Raw genomic sequence first — 22,221 nt, 5'->3', positions numbered from 1 at the left:
TCCAACAAGCACGCAACCATCAATTTATGATATTTAGGGATGCTATACAGAACTGGATAGATAGCAGGAAGCTTAAATTTCCTAAGAAAGCACAAATGCTAGTCAACACCCACCCATTTTCCCACGATAACAGTCAATATGGTGAATGCTTATGTGCCTAAATGAAATGGGCGACAGAGGATGATGATTGACGGCAATCCACCGATGGCCTATATGCCTAAGTAAAGTCCTCGAGCAAGATTCAAAATTGACTTGGGTCACCATAATGTTTCTCTGCATCAGCCTGAGCCAACTAAGATTGATATAATTCTAAGATTGCCATAATGTTTCTCTGAATCGTAAAGTAGCATAGTAGGCAAGAACAAAATCGTTCCAACTAAGATTGATATAATTCTAATTATCTAACTTAAATTTAAATTGCACTTGAATTGGAATTGAAAGATTGATGACTTGAGAAAGAACTTTGAAATTGTAAATGTAAATAAAAATCAAATGAGCTTCAATAAGTCACGAGAACAACAAAGAAATCAAATTATAAATCAATTGCGAAGACATTAGAGTATCCGATTCACCATAACCAATCCAACTCAATTCCAACAATTAATTATTAATGAATAAACATCCAACTTGACGGTCTAGTTCCTCTGATTCATATTGCATCTATGCATCTAGATTACAACGTATACTCATATGTGCTAACAATCTATGGCATCTAGATTACTAACACATACAAATTCATTAACGATTTGGGAACTAATTAAGGTACCGCATGAAACCTAGTGTATGGCCTCTACATCAAGGAATTCATGGTACCATTTGCAGGACGCTAAAACTGAATTAACAACATGGCATCTACGTTAACTCATATCACATACACTCAATTCAAACCAAAGTGGTGGCCAATCACCAAGATTAAAAATCAAGCTCATAAGCACAGCAAAATGATACTTGAAGTGAATGAAAATTCATAAATAATTAAATTGAGAAATTAAGAATTCATAGTTAGGTTACATTGTAGCCCTAGCGAAACGAATTTAGTTCCAGAACATAATCGGAAATACTATTGAATTTATAAAATTAAAAGAAAACTAAGTTTAAAAAAGCCGGCAAATTCCTTGCTTTGCCACAGCCTTCTTGCCGTGCCTTTTCTTTCCTTCCTTCTTGAATGATGATCAGTTTGCCTCCCTTTAATTCCTCTTTCTTTATTTCCTCAAAATGAGCAAAGCCATTATTGATAAATCAATGCCTAGCCGCTCATTTTTTTGTTCTTTGTCTTCCCTCCTCTGCTTCACCTTCAATCCCTGACCGACGAAGGTTTTAAAAACTTTTTAATGGCAACATTAATAAAAGAGAGGTCAATTGAATTCTTCGCAGGCCACTATGCATGATTAGACACCTTCATTGATTTCTCCATTTAACAATGCCTTTTCTCACTCTCCATTTGATTAGAGTAGGGGTGGAAAAAATTCCCAAAATTCCCAAACCATTCCAAAAAAATACCGATCCCAAACCAAAAATGTCACAAACCAATTTTCCCAAAATTTTGGTATTCCCAAACCAAAAAAATACCGAAATTTCGGTATGGGAATTGGGATTGCTTTTCCAATATTTCGGTTGACACACCCCGTCCCGAAGGAGGGCGTGCTGGCCGTCACGTGAGTGTGACGTAACCATTTACACAGTTCGGAAGCTTTAAAAAAAATACAATTACTATGATGAAACACCCGAGGGTGAGTCCTACTTTTGTGACTTCTGTCAGAACACCGCTGGATTCCTCATAGCCACCAAAGCTCTGCTAACTAGAACCTGGATGGGCGCAAAACAAAATTGAGTGGGTCAGTAAAACAAAGTTTTTCGAAAACCTTTCATTTAAAACATTTCTAACCCCTCGCCGTAAAACCTGTATACTTTCCCAGAAAAAAAAAAGTATATAAACGTATATATATTATCAAAAGCTTAAATCACAATCCTTCAACGCTTTTCAAAAAGAATATGCCATGCCATGCCATATGCCAAAATATAATATGAATGCATCAATACAAATCAGGTGAAATAAAAAATCAACCGGAGACCCCTGTGACCTGTACGGCCCTGCCGGAGTCACCAACTGTGACTTGTACGGCACTACACTGCACATAAGTTGAAACTACCTATAGTAGTCTGTACGACTAAGATGGTGAAATAATAGGCTCTAGTGCTTCTCTCATCAATCATCTGTGCACATAATCTAAAGTCACCTACCAGTCGGAACCCCTCTAATGGTCTGTACGAGTGGCATGTCGGAACCACCTCTAGTGGTCTGTACGACTAGCATCTACTTGGATCCAAGGTGAGCGTGTGATGCAGGGTGAATAACATAAGCACTAACACCGGGGGTGCATGTTGTGAGCTCTCAACACAATTCACATCATCAATAAATCACATGAACAACATAAACCTCACCAGATACTCACCTGTGCGTCCACAACACCATTTCACATATATGCATCATATACCAAATAATACAATTCATAATATGCATGCATGGCATTTTAAAACGTACTTTCATTTAAACTCAATTTCTGGGAAAAATATCAATAGTATATAGGTATAAACAGAAATACTGCCCACTCACCTGGAGTTTGCCCAACAACTCCCTAGCACCACACATCAAGGCGTCATGACGATCGTCGCCTAGAACAATAATCAAATCCAACCTCAAAAATCATATCAATAGAATATATAACTTATATAAAACACGTCACTACGTAGTTTGATCCGGAAGATCTGCAACTCAGATTTAAAATCCATAACTTGCAGAGGTCCACAATATACCTCTAGGACAACATCCTAAAATTTCATTACTATCCAACGGTCGGATCTCCGTCAATTTCCAGAACCAAGTGACGGTTAACATTCTATTTTATGAACTTACAATTCCAATTCCGAAAGATCCGTAAATTGGATTCCCGATCCGTAAGTTCCTATAATCCTCAAATATTACGTATTACAACGTATCAAAGTTTGTTGACGATCCGATGGTTGGATCGTCAATTCACATTTTCACCTAACCACGAATCGAAACGAACTTAGGTTCAATTACTCAATTTAAGTCCGTCAAGTATTAAAACTGAACCTAGAACCTTAAACACATGCTAAGAATGACATTGGCGGCCCATTGGCCACGCGCCGCCGCACGGGCCGCCACGGGTGGCGGTCGGCCGCCCCGGCTTGCCGGAAAATTCAACTATTTCCAAAAATTCTCAAAAATTACAGAATTGAAGATCTCAATGAGTAGAATAAACTTTATACTTGAGGCTAAGGCCAATTTGGCCTGGAAACACTTCAATTTCACCAAAATCCATGCGGACCCTAGAATTGGGTGAGCTTCAATTCGACCTCCAAACTTGTTCCAACGCCTCTACTACTTCTTGAGCTTTGTTCCAGGTCCTAAGGAATTGCTATGGGTTTTAGCAATTGAAAGAAAACGTTTCAAGTTTTGAAGAAATTTCACACTAACCTACCGCACACCCCTCACGGTTTTAATCAAATTTCAAGGCCAAACTCCTTGATTTTTCGGGTGTAAAAGGAAGAGGGAAGATCATAGAGGGTTTTCCAAGTGATGGATTGATGTAACTCACCTGAAAAATGATGAAATTTCGACGGAAATGGGTGAAGAACACCGGCGGGTCGCGTGGGTCACGGGTTCTCCCAACCCGTTTCTCTCTTCTCTCATCCGTTTCTCGCCCTCTCTCCTTTCCTACTTTCCTTCCTCTGGTTGGTCAGATTCTTCCTCTCTCTTCTCCTGATTCGCTGGACTCCCTCCTTTCTCTCCTGGAGCTCCGGCTCTCTCTTCTTCTGGTTGGGCAGTTTCTGCCCAATCCTCATTCTTCTTCTTATTCTTCTTACGCACACACACACACAAATCTTCTTCTCTCATCCTAGCCATCCATTTAATCTTCATTAAAGCTGGGCCCTCCAAATTTTAATAATAAAATTTATAAAATGCCCAAACTTCAAACTTTAAAATCTTTTTTCGTTATAACTCCAAATAACGAACCGTCTGCGCCCACGCTTCCGTAGCGACGAGTACTACGAGGATATGTCAAGAAAACAAATCTTAGATGGCGCGACACAACGATTAACCTTGAATAATGCACGTGCCTCAAAGGGCATTTTTGTAAAATTCTTTATTAAAACTTTAAAAATTCTTAAAATCAGGGACGGACTGTCACAATCTACCCACCTTAAAAAAATTTCGTCCTCGAAATTTACACAATCTTTAGAATCCATCAATATCCCTAAAACAACCTGAAACACCTCTCTCATTCGATCTTTTGTCTCCCCAGAAGTTCTTCTGCTAAATGATTCCTTCATAAAACTTTTACCAAGTACATTGTTTTATTTCTCAGGACTTCCTCTTTCTATTCCAAAATAATCATGGGTTCCTCATTATAAGCCAAATCCGGATTAATCTCTAACGGCTGAACCAGAATCATACACGACGAATCTGCTACTTTGTAACGAAGCATCAAAACATGAAACTATACACCTTATCCAATCCTGAGGGTACTCAAACTTGAAAGTATTTCACCGATTCCTTCAATAGTCAAAGACGGCCCGATGTACTTAGGATTTAACTTGTCTTCCATTTTGACCCGAACCGCACCTTTCCAAGGTGATAATTTCAAAAACATCCAATCTCTTGCATTACACGTCCGGTCAGTGGCATGCTTGTCTGCTAAACTCTTCAGCCGATCCTGGCCCACTTCCAGGTTAGACTTAATTACTTGAATATTCTGAGTAGTCTCCTTCACTAACTCAGGGCCATGAATACCATCCATCCACAATTCTAACAATTTCGAAACACAAGACACAGCTTTCCATGGCCTTATGTCGTTGCTCTAGACAACAAACTGAAATGACCAACATACCCAAGAAGTTCAACAGATCCGTAAGCCCAAATCTCTTTTCCATAAGACAGATAAATAACTGTTCTACTTCTGGAAAGGTTACTGCTCTTTCATTGAAGAATACTGCGCTGATTTAGTAAGCCAATCCATTATCACCTCCATTTCATCATAACCACCTCGTGAATGAGGAAACTTGCACACATATTCTATATTAATATTTTCTCATTTCCACTGTGGAACGGGAAGTAACTACATCAATCCAAAAGACTTCTTTCTTTCCGTTTTAACCTGCCGACAGATGTTACATCTATTTATATATACAAACATTTCTCTTTTCATACCTGGCCAATAGTAAAATGATCGAATGGTATAATACATTTTAGTACCTCCAGGATGCATTGTATAAGTTGAACGGTACGCAAATTCCAAAATTGCTTCCTTTAATTCCATAACATTAGCTATAAACACCTTGTTCTCTTGCATAAGCTTGCCATCTGATTCTCTAACTCTGAGGTCTTTCTTTTTCCCGTTATTCCTTGCTTTAAAATAAATTCTTGAATTTTCTTCATCAAACGCTTGAGTCTCGAGTACGACCTACCAAATAGGCTTAACTTGAAATTTAGCAAGTACGTTTTCTTTTCGATCTTCCATTCCTAACTTTACTCCAGTAGATCTCAAATCTACAAGAAGATGAACATGGCAATCATGCCGAGTCATTAATTCTCGCTGGGGTCTTCCTACTCAAAGCATTGGCCACAACATTTGCACGATCACCCTGGTTGTGCAATCATAATCACTAAGCAACACAATCCACCTTCGTTTCCTAAGATTAAGATACCTCTGAATAAACAGATATTGGATACTCTTTTGATTCGTAAAAAAAAATCTTGCACTTTTCTTCCCATAAAGACAATGTCTCCAAATCTTCAAAGCAAAGATGATAGTTGCTAATTCTAAATCATGAGTAGGGTAATTCATCTCATGAGGTTTCAATTATCGTGAAGTGTAGCAATCACTCTATCATGTTGCATCAACACACATCCTAACCCATTCAAGGATGCATCACTGTAGACCACATAATTACCTTTATCATCTGGGAGTGCTAAAACAGGTGTATGAGTGAGATGATGCTTCAGTTGCTGAAACTTTGTTCACAATTTTCATCCACTCAAACGTAACATCTTTTCCAGTCGATCCCGTCAATGGCAAAGCAATGACTGAAAAATCCTTTACAAATGTCTATAGTAGCCTGCTAGACCAAGAAAACTCAGTACCTCAGTGACGGTTCGAGGTTGTTCCCAATTCTCCCCAGTTGTCACTCATTGAGGATCTAATTGAATACCTTGTGTAGATATCACATGTCCCAAAAATGCCACTTGATTCGTCCAAAATTGACATTTGCTAAACTTAGCATACAACCGATGTTCCCTCAAATATTTTAACACCAACTCAAAATGACTAGTATGCTTTACTTTCACTTAAGAGTATACCAGACCTCAACTCTTTCCTTCAAATCACATAGGCACCTCTAAGCTGATCAAACAATCATCAATGTGTGGCAATGGATAACGGTTCTTACTCGTTACCTGATTCAATTACCTAATATCCATACATATTGTTAAGGTCTCGTCTTTCTTCCTTATAAACAAAGCTGGGGTTTTCCAAAGTAACGTACTAGGTTGACTGAAACCTTTATCAACCAATTCTTGTGACTGAATTTTCAATTCCTTTAACTCTGTAGGAATCAATCTATAGCATAAAGTATGTACTTGGAGACAATTCAATAGTGAACACCACATCTCTGTCTGGTGGCAATCCATGTAAATCATTCCGGAAACACATTAGGAAAATGTCTACCACTCGTACGTCATCCACAATACTAGGAGTACAATCCTGCAACACCACATGAGCTAGGTATCCTTGGCAACCTTTTGAGAATAATCTCTTTGCTCTCACAACAGAAATAACGGCATGCCTCACTCCATTTTGCTCAATCACAAAAGTAAACTCTGATAATCCAAGACAATGGAAAGTAACTGATTTCTCGTAGCAATCCATATTGGCACGATTGTAATGCAACCAATCTGTGCTTAAAATCACATCGAAATCCACAATGTCTAACAGGATACGATTCGTTGGCATAACTACTTCTTCCACCATCATTGGACACCCTAAATAGTCATAACCGACATAGAATGACCTACATGTTTACTTGCTTAATGAATCCAACAAATAAGTTATGGGTATTACGGTCTGCAGCCCGCAATAACGATAACTCATTGTCGTCTCGATAAGTAAGCAACAATTCTTAAGGGTGCAATATTATCATTTTACTCCTCACAGGGAAAGACATATATACGCCTCGATCGTGCTCATTCACTACTTCCTTTGGCAACATCGTCAATAATAAGAATTATATCAGTCGGAGTCAGCTATAATGACCTGTACGGCTGAGTCTGCAGCTCGACCATCCATGTTAGCACATAAGTCGGAGTCACATATAGTGACCTGTACGACTTACTCATCAATTTTCCAAGTAATATACCAAGGAAGACTGCTGGGTAACAACTGATCCCAGGGACAATTCATACCGCTATGCCTCATCTAACCACATGAACACATTCATAACTTCCCACACTCTCCAAAGTGCCTAATATTGTACCTACGGTACAAAGATACATTTCCTCTACCAGAGTCACCTTGTCTCTGAGATCTGGGATCACTAGTAAATCTATCACTTCGCCTCTAACCAGTGGCACTAAAACCTCAGCTGGGAAAATTAGCTCTAGTTTCACTTTTTTTTTAAGCTCTGAGTCTTCCGAGGTCCTTGATATGACGGATCTTTAACTTTATCGTCTTTCTTCTTATTCTCATTCTTTTCTTATTCCTCTTTACTCTCGTTGATCATGTTCTCAGAGTCCTCAATGCTCAACAACATCTCGTAAACTCCTGGTAAAAAGTACAATGAATAGTGGTCGCCAAAGCACGCCACTTCTTATTATCCAGCCAAAAACGACATAACACCTCGACTGGATTAGCAACAACATCCGAATGGAAACAAGGCAAGTCTGTAAACTCTCTATAATAATATGTCGGAGGAATGAACTTTTCCTTAAACAATTCTTTAAACGACTTCCAAACAGCTGTTCTTCCGATAATATCGGATAACATTCCTATCTCCATCAGAATGCAGATTCAACACTTAAAAACTAGGTAGTCATCTCGACCCACCTGTCGGAAGGAAGATTCCCTTGACTTTGTATAATCTGAAACGTCTTTTCCCAAATGATTAAGCCATTGATCTGCTCCCTTAGGTTCTTCATCTCCCTAAAGTGATTCAAATTTAACTTATAACCAGTCTCAAAAGGTTCCTTTAGATAATAGACTGAATCACAATGGCAATAGTTTCCCCCCAAACTACTATATCAGGGAAATTAGGATCATCCGAACTACGTGGCTCCCTACGAGGCGGTATAGTTCTGACAGAAGACACTAGAAAATTCTCAAGATGTCCAGAATTGCAACCTAAGCTCTGATACCAACTGACACACCCCATCCCGAAGGAGGGCGTGCTGGCCGTCACATGAGTGTGACGTAACCATTTACACAGTTCGAAAGCTTTAAAAAAAATACAATTACTATGATGAAACACCCGAGGGTGAGTCTTACTTTTGTGACTTCTATCAGAACACCGCTGGATTCCTCATAGCCACCAAAGCTCTGCTAACTAGAATCTGGAAGGGCGCAAAACAAAATTGAGTGGGTCAGTAAAACAAAGTTTTTCGAAAACCTTTCATTTAAAACATTTCTAACCCCTTGCCGTAAAACCTGTATACTTTCCCAGAAAAAAAAGAGTATATAAACATATATATATTATCAAAAGCTTAAATCACAATCCTTCAACGCTTTTCAGAAAGAATATGCCATGCCATGCCATATGCCAAAATATAATATGAATGCATCAATATAAATCAGGTGAAATAAAAAATCAACCGGAGACCCTATAATGGTCTTGTACGGCTGATTCTATAGCTCAATATCCCCATCCAGCCGGAGTCACCAGCTGTGACCTGTACGGCGCTGCCGGAGTCACCAACTGTGACCTGTACGGCACTACACTGCACATAAGTCGGAACTACCTATAGTAGTCTGTACGAATAAGATGGTGAAATAATAGGCTCTAGTGCTTCTCTCATCAATCATCTGTGCACATAATCTAAAGTCACCTACCAGTCGGAACCCCTCTAATGGTCTGTATGAGTGGCATGTCGGAACCACCTCTAGTGGTCTGTACGACTAGCATCTACTTGGATCCAATGTGAGCGTGTGATGCAGGGTGAATAACATAAACACTAACACCGGGGGTGCATGTTGTGAGCTCTCAACACAATTCACATCATCAATAAATCACATGAACAACATAAACCTCACCTGATACTCACCTGTGCGTCCACAGCACCATTTCACATATATGCATCATATACCAAATCATATAATTCATAATATGCATGCATGGCATTTTAAAACGTACTTTCATTTAAACTCAATTTCTGGGAAAAATATCAATAGTATATAGGTATAAACAGAAATACTGCCCACTCACCTGGAGTTTGCCCAACAACTCCCTAGCACCACACATCAAGGCGTCATGACGATCGACGCCTAGAACAATAATCAAATCCAACCTCAAAAATCATATCGATAGAATATATAACTTATATAAAACACGTCACTACGTAGTTTGATCCAGAAGATCTGCAACCCAGATTTAAAATCCATAACTTGCAGAGGTCCACAATATACCTCTAGGATAACATCCTAAAATTTCATTACCATCCAACGGTCGGATCTCCGTCAATTTCCAGAACCAAGTGACGGTTAACATTCTATTTTATGAACTTACAACTCCAATTCCGAAAGATCCGTAAATCGGATTCCCGATCCGTAAGTTCCTATAATCCTCAAATATTACGTATTACAACGTATCAAAGTTTGTTGACGATCCGACGGTTGGATCGTCCATTCACATTTCACCTAACCACGAATCGAAACGAACTTAGGTTCAATTACTCAAATTTGGTACCATGTATGTTGGGAAATTCGGCCAAATCCAAAAGGTGATTTTTTGGGTTCATGTTTGTCTTGTTAAAAGAGTTTTAAAGTGACTTTTGGAACCCCTAAGTACCCTACGATATTAACCCTCTTTTGAGTAGTGAAAATTTAATTTTTGGTGAGTGAAAACATTCATGGAACTATTATGAGTTTTCATGAGCGTTCTTCAATGTTCTTGAAGTTCTTGCCAAGAACAAAAAGTTTTGAAGTTTGATTCAAAAGTTTTATGTTTTTTCATAAAGTTTTGGTATATAATTGATGGGTGATGTTTATTGGTGAAACATGTTTAATGCCTTTAGGGGGCGTTTGTTTGCCTTCACTAAGTGGGACTGGACTGGACTGGATTAGCTGTTAGTCTAATACTGCGTTTGTTCCATGCTGGGACTAACATTAATGAGACTAAAAGGGACTAGCATGGACAAAACCCTTCACTAAGAGGTCTTAGCGAGACCCCCCAATAACCATGGGATTAGCTAAGACTATCCTCTCTCGTCCTCGTCATGCTCAACAACCACTCCCGATAGACTCCTCGTCATCTCCGGTCACCTAAATCATAATAAAATATTAATAATTTATATATTAAATAATATAATATTAGAATTTGTTATTATTTAGCTTCTTAGTCCAATACTGCACCAAACGCTTCACTAAGTTAGTCCAGCTTAGTCTAGTCTAAGCCAGTCTAGCTTAGTCCTTCAAACTAGTCCAGTCCGAGATAGTCCGGCGCAACAAACGCCTTAATGTTTTACAAAACATTTTCTTACAAACCATCTAAATCACCTTTATCTCACCTACCAAATCAACTTGCAAAAACTTTTTAGAAATTTTTGTTCACTTGTTCTCTCATGGCTGGCCAACCTTTAAAATAGGGTAATTTTGGGCCTTTTGTGCAATTACATAAAGTTTTGATACTTTTGTGTTTTTGCATTTTGGCCCAAAAGTTTACGTATTTTTGCGTAAAGGTCCAAAATCACTAAAGGACAAATTGTTTTGTTCCTTTAATGAAGTTTTAGGAATTGTTGAAAATTTTGGGTTCTAATTGTAATTACATGAAGTTGTGGACTTTTGTGTTTTTACAAAGTGACCTCGAAAGTTTATGTTTATTAAATAATGGCCCAATTGTTGAGGTCATTGTTTTTGGCCCAAATAAAATGAGAACAAAATGGTTTTGTCTCTTTAATGAGAATTGGATTTTCATTTCAATTAGTTCCATTTAAATCAATTCTATGAATCCAAAAACCAATTGTTTAAGTTGCTTTCTTAGTTAATGTGATTGATTAAAAAAAGGGTGATTATGAACCAAAGGCCACAATAATTGAGCTATGTGATTGGCCGCTTTACATTATGAATGTTTGGGTTTAGTAGTTTAGATTTGAATGTAATTTGATTAGTTCAAATTTGTTGTAAATGGACATAAGTCCATCTAATGTGTTGTAAAAGGGCATAAGCCCTTATCTTTATTTCATGTATTCCTTTTTGTTTATATGTATGCAAATTGGAATAGTTGGGTCCAACGCCCAATAGGAAATAACGGTTTAATTGGATTAAACGCATAACTAAAATCAACAAATATCTACCTTAAACCCAAGGTCCAACACAAGGCTCGTGTTGGATCAAATTCAAACAGTTCATAATCATCCTAAAATTTGTTTATATGTATACAAATTGGAATAGTTGGGTCCAACGCCCAATAGGAAATAACGGTTTAATTGGATTAAACGCGTAACTAAAATCAACAACTATCTACCTTAAACCCAAGGTCCAACACAAGGCTCGTGTTGGATCAAATTCAAACAGTTCATAATCATCCTAAAACCTAATATGACTATATAGTCCATATGAGGATGCAAAACATTCGTTAGTAGTTCCATATAGTCTCACTTATTTCATCGAAATAGTGGGAGTATTATAAACTACTAATTCATATTAACTTGGACCAATGGTTGTGATAGGCCCAAGTTCTTTTAATAAGATTAAAATGATTTTGATGTAGCCCAACACTACTCCCTCAACAAAACGAATATTAAGTTGATAAGCGAGAGATGTTCTGAACATCTCTTAGTAGGCCTTCCACCGTGGTGGGCTCCAATCGTTTGTGACTCCTACACCGGCTTCACCCTATCATGGGGAAGTTCAAAGTATGTGCTTACATCCAGGAGGAATCCATAAACATATGATGAGGTGAATGTAGGCAACGAGGATGGCCGATATCATATCATTGTGAGGCTATTCTTGAACCCCTTCACGAACTAAGCATGGTGGGAATGACTTAACTAAGTGCAATGGTGCTGATATCGTATCATCGTGAGGCATCATTCTCTAGAGGCCAAACAAGATGGGAAATTACAAAAGTTGTAAATGAATAAAGCGTTATTTTCTCATCATTATTTTTGCTAACCAATATCGTATCATCGTGAGGTAGGCTTGGTAATGGTGAGCCTCCCATACCCCACTAAGAGTTCAATATGACTCTCGAATTCCATTGAGGGATGTGGAATTTGCCAAAAATAGTGGGTGGTACTATTTGATTTAAGACCCAATCAAGTAGTTTTAAAACAAACAATCTAATACGATTTCTATTATGTTATGTAGTTAACGACATGCCTAAAATAATACCCACCATTATACTTGACAAATGGGGCCTTAGGGGCCAACGTTTTCTTGCTTGGTATCGCCACATTGAGACTGTCTCAAAGGTGAAAGACATATTGTATGTGCTTAAGCAATCCCCTCCTCATGTACCTCCTACGAAACTAGCTTCAAAGGAGGAGTGTCAAAATTATGTTAGACACTATGAGGATGACTTACAAGCCAAATGCTTATTCCTCACTTCACTTAGTGAGGAGCTTATGAAGCTACATAAGCACATGGACACTTCTTGTGCCATGGTTGAAAGTTTGCATAAGATGCATGACAATGAGACTAGTAATGTACGATTCTCAAATGTTTGTAGTCTAATGAATGCCAAAATGGCAAAGGGGACATCAGTCCATAAACATGGACAAAAGATGGAAAGGATCTTTCAAGATCTTCAAAGTTTAGGAACTTCCATCGATGGGAAAATGGCCCAAGACTTTTTCCTTGCATCTCTCTCGGATGATTACACTAAGTTTATTGTAAACTATAAAGTGAATAGATTCGATCATACTTTAAACGAGATGATTGACATGTGCTGTAAATTTGAAAAAGGTTTCAAAACGGACAGTGGGAGTGAGGATGCAATCACAAGGAAAAGGTTGCATAAGAAGAAGGCAAAGAAATCCAAAGGAACATGCTTTCATTGTGGAAAGGATGAATGTTGGAAGAAGAAATACAGGGTGCGCATTGCGAGCCTTATGACACGAACTTTTGAAGAGACTGTTTCCGTCATAGAGAGTGCTTTTACAGTGAGCTCCAATTCCTGGATATTTGATTCAGGCGCTAGTCAACATATCTGTAATACGATGCAGGGACTAGCAGGGAGCAGGTCACTGCGCAATGGGGAGATGGTTGTGCGAATTGGGAACGGCACTAAAATCTCTGCAAAAGCAATAGGCACCTACATGCTTAAACTACCTTCTGGGGAAGTCCTGGAACTTAAAAATTGTTTATATTTTCCTTCATGTATAAAGAATTTGATTTCTATCTTTAAGCTTTTACGAGATGGGCACTCAGTATTGTTTGACAAAATGAGTTGCACTTTATACTTGAACGGTCGTATTATCTCTCATGGTAATATGATAGAGGGACTTTTTCACCTAGAGACGAATAGTGGGATGCACTGTATTGAAAGCGGGAATACCTCAAAACCCAAAAGGGCTAGAGAAGAAGTTAACCAAGAAAAGATGTGGCATCTTAAACTTGGACATGTGAACCTTGATAAGATTCGCAAGATGTCGAAAGACGGATATTTCCGCCCATTAGGTAATGACCAGATGGGTACTTATGAATGTTGCCTGAAAGGGAAGATGACCAAATCTCCATTTACTGGGAAAGGAGAGCATGCCACTGAAATTCTAGGGTTAATCCACACTCACGTATGTGGACCTATGTCTACTACGTCGAGAGGAGGCTTCTTCTACTATATCACATTCACCGACGATCACTCTCGGTTTGGCTATGTGTATCTTATGAAGTACAAGTCAGAATCCTTTGAAAGGTTCAAAGAATTCAAGAATGAAGTTGAGAAGCAAACTGGGAAACAGATAAAGATCCTAAGATCCGATCGAGGGGGTGAATATCTGAGTAATGAGTTCCTAGATTATCTCAAAGAGTGTGGAATAATATCACAGTGGACTCCACCAGGAACTCCACAACTTAATGGAGTTTCTGAAAGGAGAAATCGAACCTTGATGAACATGGTTCGTTCTATGATGAGTTCCGCTGATCTACCAGTAACATTCTGGGGATACGCTCTAAATACAACAGCTTACTTGCTTAATAGAGTACATTCCAAGTCAGTTTCACAAACGCCCTATGAGATATGGCATGAAAGAAAGCCAAGTCTTAATCACATTAAGATTTGGGGTTGTGAAGCATATGTCAAGAAGCTTGAAGCTACTAAGCTTGAAGCAAGATCAGTTAGGTGCTATTTTGTGGGATATCCTAGAGAAACTATGGGATATGAGTTCTACCATCCTAACGACCAGAAAGTCTTTGTCGCCAGAACTGCTATGTTTCTAGAGGAACAATTTGTTCTCAAATGAACTAGAAGTAAAACGATGGAAATTAATGAGATTAATGATGAACCACAAACAAGCACTCGACAAGTTGACAACCCTGTTCCTGAACCCTTAGCTCCACGTAGATCTGAACGGGTTAGTAAGCCACCTAAGACGTATGGCTTAGACAATGACTTTAAGGAATTGTACCTTTTAGGTGACAATGACACAAAGGAGGACCCTAGGGACTACACTGAAGCAATGTCCGACATTGATTCAAAGAGATGGCAAGAGGCCATGAAATCTGAAATGGATTCCATGTATCAAAATCAGGTCTAGACTCTTGTAGACCCTCCAGAAGGTATATTACCTGTTGGAAACAAATGGGTCTTCAAGAGGAAGATAGGCGTTGATGGGAACGTGGAGACTTATAAGGCTAGACTAGTAGCCAAGGGTTACAGGCAAATTGAAGGGATTGACTATGAAGAAACCTTTTCTCCTGTAGCCATGATTAAGTCCATTCGGATTTTTCTTGCTATAGCTGCGTACCATGATTATGAGATCTGGTAAATGGACGTGAAGACGGCCATTCTGAACGGCTACTTAGAGGAAGAGCTTTATATGGCTCAACCCGAAGGTTTCGTGTCCAAGTCTGAAAAGACTAAGGTATGCAAGCTTCTGAGGTCCATTTATGGACTTAAGCAAGCCTCCAAGAGCTGGAACATTCGTTTTGATACTGAAATCAAATCGTTTGGTTTTACTCAAAACGAAGACGACAATTGTGTTTATCAAAAGGTTGTTGGGGATGCAGTCGTATTCCTAGTGTTATATGTAGATGACATATTACTATTCGGGAATGACACTGCGGTACTTTCTTCTGTAAAAGTGTGGTTGTCCAAAACCTTCCACGTGAAAGATTTAGGAGATGCATCTTCTGTACTTGGGATAAAGCTCTATCGTGATAGATCCAGAAAATTAATTGGATTATCCCAATCTATGTACATTGATAAGGTGCTAAGTAGGTTCCAGATGGAACAATCTAAGAAAGGTATTCTTCCTGTGTGACATGGAATTCACCTTTCTAAGTCCATGGAACCTAAGACTCCTGAAGAGATACGGCAAATGAGTACTGTTCCTTATGCTTCCGCCATAGGAAGTCTCATGTATGCCATGATATGCACAAGGCCGGATATCGCATATGTTGTGAGCATTACTAGTCAATATCAATCTAACCCAGGATCAGAGTGATCGGATCATATTTATATATATTTTTACTTCAAATTCACTCGTCTTTTCTTAGTTAGTTCCTTATATTTTTGAGCTATTTACGTTATTTTTGTGTTTATAGGATTTGTTATGCAAAGAAAATAAAAATGGCACAAACTTGTTATTTACTCACTAAATTTTGTCAGGTTGGAATCAGAGTTTGTACTGGGGTTTTTTATTAAACTTAAAGATGTTTCAGGTGGAATGGTGAGTAACGCACAAAGAAAAGAAGCAGCAAGGCTGCCAAAAAGAAAAATAAAAGAGGAAAAGCAGCACTTGGCTGCCTGGGTGGAACAAAAGAAAACAAAAGAATAAATGAAAGCTGCTGAGTGCAGCGTGGCAGCGTGGGCAGCGTGGAAGAGAGATAAGCAGAAGAAAAGTCAGAAAAGGGAGGATAGCAAAGCAGCGGAAAAAGGGTAGTGTGAAACGTGGAAGTGGGCTGTCTTGGAGCACAGGATATGAAGAGAGAAGGTGCAGAAATAAAAAAAAGGAGAAATATAAGGGAAAAAACTGCCTTTGAGCAGCGGAAAGGAGAAGAGGCTGCGTTGGCAGCTGGTGAGAGCCAGCAGAGAGGGAAATAAAATAATAGAAGGCAGAAAATAGAGGGACAACAGGGAGTCCACACATGAGGGAGCCTCGGGAGAGACTTAGAAGAGGAATAAAAGTGAGGAGACACAGCAGAAAGCAAGGGGGGGGATTGGTGGAAGAGAGGGAGAAGCTGCCTTTGGGTAGCTCGCAGAGAGCGCAGTGGCGCAGAGAAGTCAGCTGGACTGACACGGGATAGGGCAGTGATTGGCGCGGGAGAAGAGACGCTGCCTTGGCAGCGTGACTGAAGAGAGAGGTTAAGAAAGAAAGCTGCCATTTGGCAGCTTGAGCATGAGGTGAGGTCCGAGAAGAAATCAGCGCGAGGGGAGAGAACTGCAGGCGCAGGAACGAGAAACCAACGGCACAGAAAGCTACCCTTGGCAGCGTGGGCACGAATGCAGCAGATCTCTTTCGGTTTAATCTCTCTAAACTTCTATTTTGTTTCTATTTTTAATAATGTGTAAATAAACTGATTTTGGCTAGAGGTTAATTCAAAGTCATGATTATATTTGTAATATGAATTGATTACCTTCGGTTGTGATTTCATAAGTTGTGAATTCAATTTACTTATCCGTTCGTATAAAAACTGATTTGTGTATGTTGGTTGAGAGTGCACGCTTAATTTACATGCATGAATTTGATGCTAGAATATAAGTGAATTTCACCTAATCGTTATGAACTTATATTCACAAGTAGTAAAGGTTGCTAGTCACAATCACGTTAAGTAAATTCTTGGCATAAGTTTCATGCAAATCATAGTAACGAGTGTCCCGTCAATGCTTATGTTTTTCATAAAACTTAATGATTCTTGCTTGTATCTCTATTATGCAACTCATGTAGGGAACTTGTAGGGAATGTTTTGGGTTGTCGTATGCAATCATCCAACCCAATAACTTGTGGAAAAACTGAGGGTTAATTAGTGCAATTCACGGTTAATTTGGGGCGTTGAGTATTCATAGCTTATCGAAAAGCAACTGGAAATCATTTTGTATGCAAGTATAACATGTGTGGAGAAGAACCCTCTAGCTAGTCCGTCATCTATCCTTTCACCTTAATTTTATGTTTTTATCAATTCTGTAATTTAATTAAGTTTAATTTACTTTTCATCAAAACCAAACACCCATCCATTATTAAATTCTATTATTTAATTAGTTTTCATTGTTGTTAGTCTTTTAATTCAATTTCCGTCCATTTCAATTCCTAGTGTCTAATGTGATTGTTTTCATTATTTTGAGTCATTTTAAGTGTGTTTCGAGTTATTAGAGTTTTTAGCCTAGTTTTGAGTCCTTGAGTCTTGTTTAATATTTTTAAGTTAATTTAGAATAGATTAGCAATCCCTCCTAATCCCCGGCCTAGAACGATACCCTACTTACATCTATACTACAATTGTCAAAAAGAGGGTTTAATTTGTGTGTCAAGTAATTTCTCGCATCACAGAGCACTGGGCAACTGTCAAGACGGTCCTTAAGTACTTAAGAAGAAATAAGGACATGTTCCTCGTTTATGGAGGAGCAACAGAGTTGCGAGTGGAAGCCTATACAGACGTAGATTTCCAATCTGAGGTTGATGATAGAAGTTCCCACTCCGGATATGTATTCACTCTAAATGGTGGGGCTGTCAATTGGAAGAGCAAGAAACAAAGTGTAATTCCTGATTCCATGACAGAGGCTGAATATGTCGCTGCAGCTGAAGCCGACAAAGAAGCGTTCTGGATGAAGAAGTTCATAACTAAACTTGGAGTGGTTCCAACCATTACATCACCAGTAACTTTGTACTGTGATAATAGTGGTGCGATAGCTCAAGCCAAGGAACCCAGGGCACATCAAAAGAACAAGCATTTTGACAGGTGCTTTAATATCATTAGAAGATATGCTGTCGAGGGGAAAGTCAACATCCTCAAAGTTGCCTCAGCCGATAACGTAGCAGATCCACTGACAAAGCCAATGTCTCAAATCCAGCTTGACCGTCCTATGGAAAAGATAGGTATTAGATACATGGGAAGGTGGCTTTGAGTGCAAGTGGGAGATTGTTGGAAGTATGCCCACAAAGCCACTCATTTGATGTAATAGCTTTTGGAATACTTATTGTATTAAACTTTTATATGTTTAATGAAGGGCAAAGCTTATTGTTAATTACTATTTATTGTATCATGTGTTTAAGCAATAAGGGAATCCAAGGAATGTATTTGATCTAAGAGATAAGTGATTTAAGTAGGTTAGATTATCGAGACCTTTCTCTAATGTTCACTCCTAAAACGTTCCTAGCTATAGGATTACCAATTAGGCATTGACAATCCGCTAAGGTTAGTATGTGTTATGTCGACTCAAGCGTGAGTATGACTAGTCTCATGTCATTTAGTGTTGGACACTAAGGCAAACACATAGGTGCTCGAAAGAGTGATCGAGTACACTGAACAATGATCAAAAGAGAGTTCTAACATACATGTCATGTAAGAACTCAAAAGTTGCAATATGCAAAGTAGTCCTTTGACCTGAGGCATCATAGACGTCTAATGGTTAGGTCCTTGATCTTTGATCATGTCAAAGGCATTCCATTGGAGTGTCCACAGCATTGTTGTCGTCAAGCTACCTAGTCATGTAGGCATATGAATGCACAACAAGGAATCTCTAACCTTCCATGGTGGAAGGAGAATACTCTAAGATATGATTCGAGAGTCTTTGGCCAAAGCATATGAATATGACTTAGGAAGTTTGTTCCAAATCATATTCAATTGAATCGTATAGATAAATATCACATTGGATAGTAGACAAGAAACAAACTATCACCTAAAACAATGTGGTTAAGAGTATTGTATTAGAGAATGACCGTATTGCATTGTAGTTGTAACTGGATAGGTTCTCCAACCACTTATACTTAGCTTGGGTAACCATGATATGCTGCTAGGTGTCACTCATGGTTTGTGGAAGCCCTAAAGATTAGCAAACACTAATTTTAAGGGAGAATTGAAATGTGGTTTCAATTCACAATCGATCGTTAAGAGTAACAATCGCCCACTACCTCGCTAAATGGAACCTAATGGATCGTACACCGAGTAAGGATGTTGGTGAAGAAATTAAATGAAATGGATAAGCAATTAAATGATTTAATTGAAGAATGGTCAAGGTTAATTAATTAGTTAATTAATTATACGAAATGTTCGTATTGGGCTTATATGTTGGTTTTGGGTTTCGGGGCCCAAAAGCGTTTTGGTCCACAAGGCCCATTATGTTTAAGTTGTATGACAACTAAAACAAAATGGGCAATTAGCCCAATCAATTTGATATGGCCGGCCATTAGGGTGAGAAGTGTCAAACTTGGATTAATTACAAGTTTGCCACTCACATGTGATGAAGTATAAATTCAACTTTATAGCTTTATTTTCATTACGGATTTTTCTTGGTGAAATGAGGTGAAACAATTTTCTCTCATTTTCTCTAAAGAGGCCGGCCACCTAGGGAAGGAATAGCTAGCAATCTCTTCTTCCCTAAGTCATCCATTTCATCTTCACATCACATCCTTGGTGAAGAGACTTAGAGACATCAAGCTTTTGATGTTTTGGAGAACAAATCCTCAAATCCTCAAAGAAGCAAAGGAGCACAAAAAGGAGGAAAATCACAAGGAAGATCCAAGGAGCAAGGAGGTGACTTGAAGGCCCTCCACTTGGGTGAATCCCTTGTGTAATCAAGGATGAGCTTCAAGGGTAAAGAAACTCTAAATCTTTCCTTCTCTTTAATTTTGTTAAAGAGTTTATTGGTTCACCATATACTAGGCTTTGAAAGTCATGGGTTTTATGAATTGTTTTTTAATGCATGCCTACTTTAATGTGTTAATAGTTTGCATATGTATTCAAATATTCTCACATGTTGTTAGCTAGGACAAAATTTTTCCTTCACATCAAGTATTAAAACTGAACCTAGAACCTTAAACACATGCTAAGAATGACATTGGCGGCCCATTGGCCACGCGCCGCCGCGGGTGGCGGTCGGCCGCCCTGGCTTGCTGGAAAATTCAACTATTTCAAAAAATTCTCAAAAATTATAGAATTGAAGATCTCAATGAGTAGAATAAACTTTATACCTGAGGCCAAGGCCAATTTTTCCTGGAAACACTTCAATTTCACCAAAATCCGTGCGGACCCTAGAATTGGGTGAGCTTCAATTCGACCTCCAAACTTGTTCCAACGCCTCTACTACTTCTTGGGCTTTGTTCCAGATCCTAAGGGGATGCTATGGGTGTTAGCAATTGAAAGAAAACGTTTCAAGTTTTGAAGAAATTTCACACTAACCTACCGTACACCCCTCACGGTTTTAATCAAATTTGAAGGCCAAACTCCTTGATTTTTTGGGTGTAATAGGAAGAGGGAAGATCATAGAGGGTTTTCCAAGTGATGGATCGATGTAACTCATTGGAAAAATGATGAAATTTCGACGGAAATGGGTGAAGAACACTGGCGGGTCGCGCGGGTTCTCCCAACCCGTTTCTCTCTTCTCTCCTCCGTTTCTCGCCCTTTCTCCTTTCCTCCTTTCCTTCCTCTGGTTGGTCAGATTCTTCCTCTCTCTTCTCCTGATTCGCTGGACTCCCTCCTTTCTCTCCTGGAGCTCCGGCTCTCTCTTCTTCTGGTTGGGCAGTTTCTGCCCAATCCTCATTCTTTTTCTTCTTCTTCTTACGCACACACACACACAAATCTTCTTCTCTCATCCCATCCATCCATTTAATCTTCATTAAATCTGGGCCCTCCAAATTTTAATAATAAAATTTATAAAATGCCCAAACTTCAAACTTTAAAATCTTTTTCGTTATAACTCCAAATAACGAACCGTCTGCGCCCACGCTTCCGTAACGACGAGTACTACGAGGATATGTCAAGAAAACAAATCTTAGATGGTGCGACACAACGATTAACCTTGAATAATGCGCGTGCCTCAAAGGGCATTTTTGTAAAATCCTTTATTAAAACTTTAAAAATTCTTAAAATCAGGGACGGACTGTCACATCGGTATTCCTATACCGAACTGAAATTCAACACCGGCCAACCATTCACCGGCCCACCAGCACACGCGGATCATCCACCGTTGTCTCTCCCTTGCTTCACGATACAGAGTCACATCCACCACCGGTCTGAGGTCTCTTTCTCACGATTCTCTCTATCGCGATTCTCTCTCTTAGGAGTCTCTGACTCTCTCACGCGATTCTATCTCTCAGATTCAGACACTGGTAAATAAATATGGGAATTAATTTAGGGTTTGAAATTTAATTTAGGGTTTGTGAAATTTAATTTACAAATTCTAGATTAGGGTTTGTAATTTTAGGGTTTTTGAAATTTAATTTTCGAATTTTAGATAGAGTTTGTAAATTTAGGGTTTGTTTGGTTTCACAGATCAGATTCTATTTAATTGATCTAATGGTTCAGGTTCTTGAGTTTTTGCAGATTGGTGAAGGTCCGAAGGAACTAGGCTCTTTTGCTTTGCTACTGTGCTGGAGTTTTATTTGCCAATAGCAACAGGTAAATTTCTCAGATGAGTTTTATTTAATTTTATTCTCTCTTGAATTGTATGCTCCTTTGATTTAATTGTTTCTTTTAAGAGTGTAATGTGGGACATATTTGTATTCAAGTCTTGGAAGTATTTAATCTTTAAGGAATCTAAGCTTTTGGAGCTTTGGTATATTTACATTAGTCATTGGTTGACCTTTTGTAATAGGCTGTGGTTTAATTTAATACTTTCTTG

General features: G+C 38.7%; 1 long non-coding RNA gene across 2 annotated transcripts; it reads right to left on the bottom strand.

The window, feature by feature from the left end:
• Positions 1-1,621: 1,621 nt before the first annotated feature.
• On the bottom strand, positions 1,622-20,722 carry LOC126597237 (uncharacterized). 2 transcript variants are annotated; one of them, XR_007614180.1, is made up of 3 exons: positions 20,573-20,722; positions 9,496-9,554; positions 1,622-1,806 (listed from the first exon to the last, which is right to left on the bottom strand). It is a non-coding gene; the product is annotated as an uncharacterized LOC126597237 (long non-coding RNA). The 2 variants fall into 2 exon arrangements; XR_007614181.1 differs by lacking the exon at positions 9,496-9,554 and adding an exon at positions 2,615-2,673.
• Positions 20,723-22,221: the final 1,499 nt, after the last annotated feature.

The sequence above is a fragment of the Malus sylvestris genome, chromosome 13 (assembly GCF_916048215.2).
Source record: "Malus sylvestris chromosome 13, drMalSylv7.2, whole genome shotgun sequence".
Classification (NCBI taxonomy): Eukaryota; Viridiplantae; Streptophyta; class Magnoliopsida; order Rosales; family Rosaceae; genus Malus; species Malus sylvestris.
This window is presented reverse-complemented; position numbering and strand designations above follow the sequence as displayed.